The sequence below is a fragment of the Callospermophilus lateralis genome, chromosome 20 (assembly GCF_048772815.1).
Source record: "Callospermophilus lateralis isolate mCalLat2 chromosome 20, mCalLat2.hap1, whole genome shotgun sequence".
NCBI classification, from domain to species: domain Eukaryota; kingdom Metazoa; phylum Chordata; class Mammalia; order Rodentia; family Sciuridae; genus Callospermophilus; species Callospermophilus lateralis.
The window spans coordinates 10,475,322-10,482,389 of NC_135324.1; the positions used below are offsets into that span (position 1 = coordinate 10,475,322).

The following is a 7,068-nucleotide window of genomic DNA, read 5'->3' on the forward strand; positions in this document are numbered from 1 at the left end:
TCAACAAATAAAAGTGTGTCCTTTTTACAAAAAAACTTCATTTCTCACAATTCTGAAGGCCAAGAAGTCTAGAACATTTGGATTCTGGTGAAGGGGCTCTGATCTCTGCTTCCAAGATGGCACCTGATTGCTGCATCCTCCACAAAGGCAGAATGCTATGTCTGCGCAAGGCAGAAGGGATGGAAGCACAAGAGAGGACAGCCTTCAGCCTTGAGCCCTTTTTGAAGATTGTTAGATCAGAGCCCTCATGACTTAATCAGCCACTAAAAGCCATACCTCTTAATACCATTGCACTGAGGATTCAGTTTCAACATGCATTTTAGAGGGGACACACTACTCCAATTACCTCATATACCCTGGGCTCACTGAATATCACACCACCCCACCTTAATAACAGGCATTGCCATTCTATACTATCCAGATACTTGAGAAGAAACACAACTCTAATGTTAAACCAGCGTGACCTTCTTCCACGTCAGCAAATCTGGAGATATTAGCATGAGCAAGCTGAATCTTTTCAGAACAAAGTAGAAAGACTGGAAGAATTACAAGCTTGAGCTGTCTTTACCTTGCTTACTGAGTAGCCAAAAGAGCCCTTACCTGACTAACTTGTCCTCATCTCCAGGCCTCAGCTGAGAAGTCGTTCCAAGTGCCCTTGTCTGATTCATGAGTCAAGTTCTCCCCATCTCCTGCCACAGCAGTCTGAGTTCCCACCCTCCCTTGAGGACCCTGTTTGCCAAACTTACCTATCTGCATTGCAATTCCAGCTTCTTATCTGTCTCCCAAGTAGACACCAAGCTACATAAGGCAGAAGCTACATCTAACGTCGTCTTCACTGCATCTTCAGTACCTAACACAGTGCTTGCCCCATAGTGCTCAAAAGATGTTGTAGGCCAGATGCAGTGGCACACACCTGTAATACCAGGGACTTGGGAGGCTGAGGCAGGAGGAACATGAGTCAAACTCAGAAGATTAAGGATGGTGTGTTTTCTCTCATATGTGGAAGCTAGGGAGGAAAAATGAAAACAAAGGTAGAGGTGAATCTCCTAAAAATCAAAGGGAGATCAGTGGAGGAAAGGAGGAAAAGAGGAAGTACCAGGGAGTGATATTGGCCAAATATATTGTTACATTGTCTGCACATCTGAATATGTAACAACAAATCCTATCATTATGTACAACTGTAGTGCACCAATAAAAAAAAAAAATATGGGGAAGGGCAGCGGCGGTGGCCGCGGCGTCTTCAGTGGCGCCCAGTGCAGGATGGTGCTGGAGGCGGCGGCGGCTGGTGGCGGTGGCGGCGTTGGTGGCGGCGGCGGGACGGGGAGCGGTGGCGGCAGCGGCGCCCACAGATGGTATAAAATGGCGGATTTCGAAGAGTTGAGGTTCAAAGCAGTATTCAGCGATTTCAAGAGAAGTTTTTTTTTTTTTTTTTTTTTTTTTTGCTTTGACACCTCAACAAGTTAGAGAGAGATGCATATCAAGGGATTTTTTGCCAGGTGGTAGGAGAGATTATACAGTCCAAGTTCAGCTGAGACTTTGCCTGGCAGAGACAAGTTGTCCTCAAGAAGACAACTATCCCAATAGTCTATGTATAAAAGTAAATGGGAAGCTGTTTCCTTTGCCTGGGTATGCACCACCACCGAAAAATGGGATTGAGCAGAAGCGCCCTGAATATTACATCTTTAGTTAGGTTTAGTTAGGTTGTCTTCAGCTGTGCCAAACCAGATTTCTATTTCTTGGGCATCTGAAATTGGAAAGAATTACTCCATGTCTGTGTATCTTGTAAGACAGCTTACATCAGCCATGTTACTACAGAGATTAAAAATGAAAGGTATTAGAAACCCTGATCATTCCAGAGCACTAATTAAAGAAAAACTTACTGCAGATCCAGATAGTGAAATTGCTACAACTAGTCTTCGGGTATCCTTAATGTGCCCTTTAGGAAAAATGAGGCTAACAATCCTATGCGGTGCAGTGACTTGTACACATCTACAGTGCTTTGATGCTGCCCTTTATCTACAAATGAATGAGAAGAAGCCCACCTGGATTTGTCCTGTGTGTGACAAAAAAAGCTGCCTATGAAAGTCTAATACTAGATGGGCTTTTTATGGAAATTCTCAATGACTGTTCTGATGTGGATGAAATAAGATTCCAAGAAGATGGTTCTTGGTGTCCAATGAGACCGAAGAAAGAAGCTATGAAAGTTTCCAGCCAGCCATGTACAAAAATAGAAACTTCAAGTGTACTCAGTAAGCCTTGTTCAGTGACTGTAGCCAGTGAGGCAAGCAAGAAGAAAGTGGATGTTATTGACCTAAAAATAGAAAGCTCTTCTGATGAAGATGAAGAACCTCCTGCCAAAAGGAAATGCATCTTTATGTCAGAAACACAAAGCAGCCCAACCAAAGGGGTTCTCATGTATCAGCCATCTTCTGTAAGGGTGCCCAGTGTGACTTCGGTTGATCCTGCTGCTATTCCACCTTCATTAACAGACTACTCAGTACCATTCCACCACACACCAATATCAAGCATGTCATCAGACTTGCCAGGTTTGGATTTTCTTTCCCTTATTCCAGATGATCCCCAGTACTGTCCTCCTATGTTTTTGGATAGTCTCACCTCACCCTTAACAGCAAGCAGTACCTCCGTCACCACCACCAGCCCCCATGAAAGCAGTACTCATGTTAGTTAATCCAGCAGCAAAAGTGAGACAGGGGTCATAACCAGCAGTGGAAGTAACATTCCTGACATCATCTCATTGGACTAAAGGCGGACTCATTTGATTCTGGGAATCATTCATCAAAACTGCTCTTTCTTGGATCTCTGGTCCATGGATGCTATTTTTTTTTTTTTTGGCAATTTGATATTTATTGAAACGTCAAATGGATTCTTTTGCTTTCTGAGAGATGAACACAGATGACTGAAGCAAGAACCAAATGACACACAAGGACTTTTCATATTCATGTTGAGCATCAGATACATTTCAGCCATAACAGTGTCTTCTTGAGCAGTGGATTTCAATTTCATACATTACTGGATGGATTCTACAAGGCAGTTTAAAGGTGGTTTTTTTTTGGGGGGGGGGTATAATAAACAGCAATAAAAATTATGTAAATATTTAAACTTTTCTAATTAAAAAAGATATAATCACTGATTCTTAAAAAAAAAAAAAAAATGGGGAAAAAGAGTGTGTCTCAAAAAGTGCCTACTGTCTACATACTTTCCACGTACACATCCTTAGTCCCCTAAAGCATTTTGACCTTCCCCACAGCATATCAGCTGCCATACAACCTAGGTGGAGAATCATTCCATTCTAAAATTATTTACTAAATTTGTATTTCACAGAACTCTCTACTTTACTTCACTTTCAATCAAGTGAAGATTAACCACTCAGAGCACAGACTCCTGACCCGAAAGGAAATGGATCTGAATGCTGGTTCCCTTAAGCAATTATTGAACTTCTTTTTTTTTTTTTTTTAAGAGAGAGAGAGAGAATTTTTTTAAATATTTATTTTTTAGTTTTCGGTGGACCCAACATCTTTATTTTTATTTATTTTTTTATGTGGTGCTGAGGATCGAACCCAGGGCCCCGTGCATGCCAGGCGAGCGCGCTACCGCTTAAGCCACATGCCCAGCCCCAATTATTGAACTTCTGTATGCATTGGTTTCCTTATCTATAAAATGGGACAAAAACTCGAACCTCACAGACAGGCCCCAGAATGTTGTTGAGCACATTGTACAGCCATATTCGTAGTCGTAAGAGAAGGAACAAATGAAATGCAGTCAGGATTGTCAAGTTCTCTTTAGTGTCATCTTACCACAGTGAATCAGGAATGGATCCTGCATCCAGGAGCTCACAGTGGAGGATGGAAAATGATACATGTGTAGACAGAAAGGAAGGCATCCAAGACAACTCTCAGAGCAGATGAGAAACAACTGAACCTGGGAAGAAGGCGGCCACTTCCATCAAGGAATACTGTCTGCCAACTTCTCATTTGCCACATGAAAGATTTTTGAGACATGTTATATCTAAAGAAGGTTAAGTGCCAGCTCAGGGGCTGCCAAAACCAACAGTGAAAATCTCAGAGGGCAAAATTAATCACTGCAAATGTCTTCATCATGAAGCTGCATGAGGATTCCATGTAACATTCTGATGTCCATAAAACAGCTAGAGATGCAGCAAAAGCCACCTGAATACCTCTAGTTAAAACTGCATTCATTCTTATTCAGGGCCCATCATTATGTCTGACTGGGTGTGAAAAACTCTCTGTCCATCAGGATTAGTACTCTCACAATGAAACTTTTCTCCAGTAGAGAAACTCCAGAGAGGAACAAGATAAATCAGGATGGTCAATTGAGAAATGCAGCCGCCTAATCCAGCTTGGGAGCAGCATTTGCAACTCCCCTGGGGGAAGAGTTCTGACTAATAACAGCAGGGCACACTGCTTACTCAAAGAGAAAGCTTGGCTTAAACTCCAGCACCTTGGAATTAGGCTCCTTAGGCCTTTTATGTATAGCTTTAAGACTAATTTCAGCATAAGATGGAAGGATAGTGCTGTATTTCCATTCTCCTCAGCATGTAACTTCTTATGCATTACTGAAATATAAGTAACACTTCTAATTGCATGACAAAAATATTCCATACAGCAACTGCTCTTAATAATACACTTACAGCTAGCCATTTCATTACCTGATAATTACCAGATCATTAGAGCAAATAATATATCCTTGTGGGATAAACTTATGGCAGTAATTTCAGAGAAAAGAATAGGAAAGCTCTCTTAAAGTTACCAGTAGGCACTGTGCAAAATTAGCTACTGAACTAAATGAACATAAATGTACTTTTTGAAAGTAAACAGTGGCACAATGCTATTCACAACTAATTCTGGATCACAGAAGCAGAAGGGATATGGATGGAAGGTCCCACTTCTCACTGTACAGGTAAGGCAAGGAGAGAACAAGATCAAATTACCTCCCTGGGCTGAGAGGAATAGACAGGGCAAGTATGGTCTCATCTCTTATTTCAAAACTCTTTTTACTCATTGCACCTTCTAGAAACAACATTGATATGATTTTTAAAGTATGCATTAACTGAAATATTTGGAAAATGCAGCGCTAGTTAGTGGGATTTTCTAGTTCATTTGGATTTGGAATTAACAAAACCTCGTCTCTTCTGATTCACAATTTTACAATGGCTGGAGAGGCCAAGATTTTAATAACAAGTTTTATTTTGGGTCTAGACAGCCACTTGGCCTTCACGCCACATGACCAAGTCCTCTTCTACCCACAGATAGCAGCTAAAACACTCCTTCCTCAGTCTGGCTTTCCTACCTTTCAGACTAGGCGAGCTCCACTCAACTCTGTTATTACAGCCCTGTCTGCTGGGATTAAATCACACCCTATTTTAAATCAGCCATTTCACATTAGTTTTCTCCACTAGACTGTTAGTTCTCAAACTTAACCATACATCAGAATCACCTGAATGGCTTGTGAAAATACAGATTGCTGGGCCCCACCCCTAGAGTTTCTGACTCAGTAGGCTGGGGGTGGGGCCTGAGAACCTGCATTTCTAACAAGATCCTTGCAATACTGATGGTCCAGGGACCACACTTTGCAATCCACTAAGGTAGACCACACAACCTATGAAGGAAGGGGCCAGATCTGTCTAGTTCACTGTTCCATCCCTAGTGCCTAGCACAGCACCCAGCACACATTGGGGTTCTCAAAAAATACTTGATAAATGAAGGATTTTCTCCTGACACTGTAATGTATGTGTATGACTCTGTATACATACTTTATCACATAAAGGAAAGCAAGGTGAAGAGAATGTAGGAACTCTCTATAGTATCTTTGCAATATTTATATATACCTAACATTATTACAAAATAAAAAGGTGTGGGCTGGGGTTGTGGCTCAAGTGGTAGCGCTCTCGCCTGCCATGCGTGCGGCCCGGGTTCGATCCTCAGTACCACATTCAAACAGAGATGTTGTGTCTGCCGAATACTAAAAAATAAATATTAAAATTCTCTCTCTCTCTCACTCTCTCTCTTTAAAAAAAAAAAAAAGGTGTAAACATGAATTTATACACACGTGATCAGGCATGACGTGAGGTTATACCCTGGGTTTTTTAAAGTCAATTTTTAACAGAAATTGATGGCAACTCTTCTTGGTCTTTTCTTGCTGGGGAATGCAGCATGCAATCGAGTCCTAGGTAACTGAGCATTTGAGGTTGGCTGCCTTCTGGTAAATAGCTGCATCAATCCTTAATCAGTAACTGTGGCAGACCCCTCTGACTTCAACTCCCCTGGACCAGAAGAAGAACAGATGTGCACCTGGATGATGCCTTCCATTATTCAGTGGAAGTACCCTAATCATCCATAAATTACTTCCTGAGTGCCTCTTGTGAGTGTGCAGGGCCTATCTTATACAATAGCTGAGACAGCAACCACCTGTTGGAGAGGTGATTTGCAGGTTCTGAGAAGCCTTCCAGACCTCACAGATATTCCCACCCCTCCCTCTTCCAACCTGCCACTGGGCTGGGATTTCCACCAAGAGAGAAATCACCCAGAGCTTTCAAGTCTCTTCTCTCCACAAGACTCCTGTTAAAATGCCAATATGGTGGCACTTTGAAACGCTAGCTATCAAATTAGTCCCAGGTGGGATCCATTTATCAGACTGCTTTCCAGAGAGACAACCAGCCTGAGGAGCCACGCGGAGGCTATGTTTGAGAAAGCAGGACTGCAAGGAGTACACCTGGAGGTAGAACCCCAGGGGAGGGGGCACACAGGGAAACTGGATTCCTAGGTCAGAGGCCAGCCAAAGGTCCTGGTAAGGAAGGCAGGAAGGTGATTAGAGACGGTCTCTCTGAAGAGCATTTAGGTTTAAATGTGACTAAATACAAGAACAGGCACGTCAGGTAGAGGATTCACAAAAGCACGAAGGTCTAGAGGTACAAAGGGGCTGGTCTAGAAGAAAGAGCAGTGACAAGGTTCTGGTGAGCAAGGAGAAGCACGAAGAAAGAGAACTTGGAAAGGTAGAAGGTAGACAGAAGGCAGCTGTTGACCTGGTAGC

General features: G+C 42.5%; 1 pseudogene; it reads left to right on the forward strand.

Annotated features, from left to right (window-relative positions):
- The first annotated feature begins 1,206 nt into the window (after nucleotides 1–1,206).
- On the forward strand, nucleotides 1,207–2,827 carry LOC143385716 (E3 SUMO-protein ligase PIAS2 pseudogene; annotated as a pseudogene).
- Nucleotides 2,828–7,068: the final 4,241 nt, after the last annotated feature.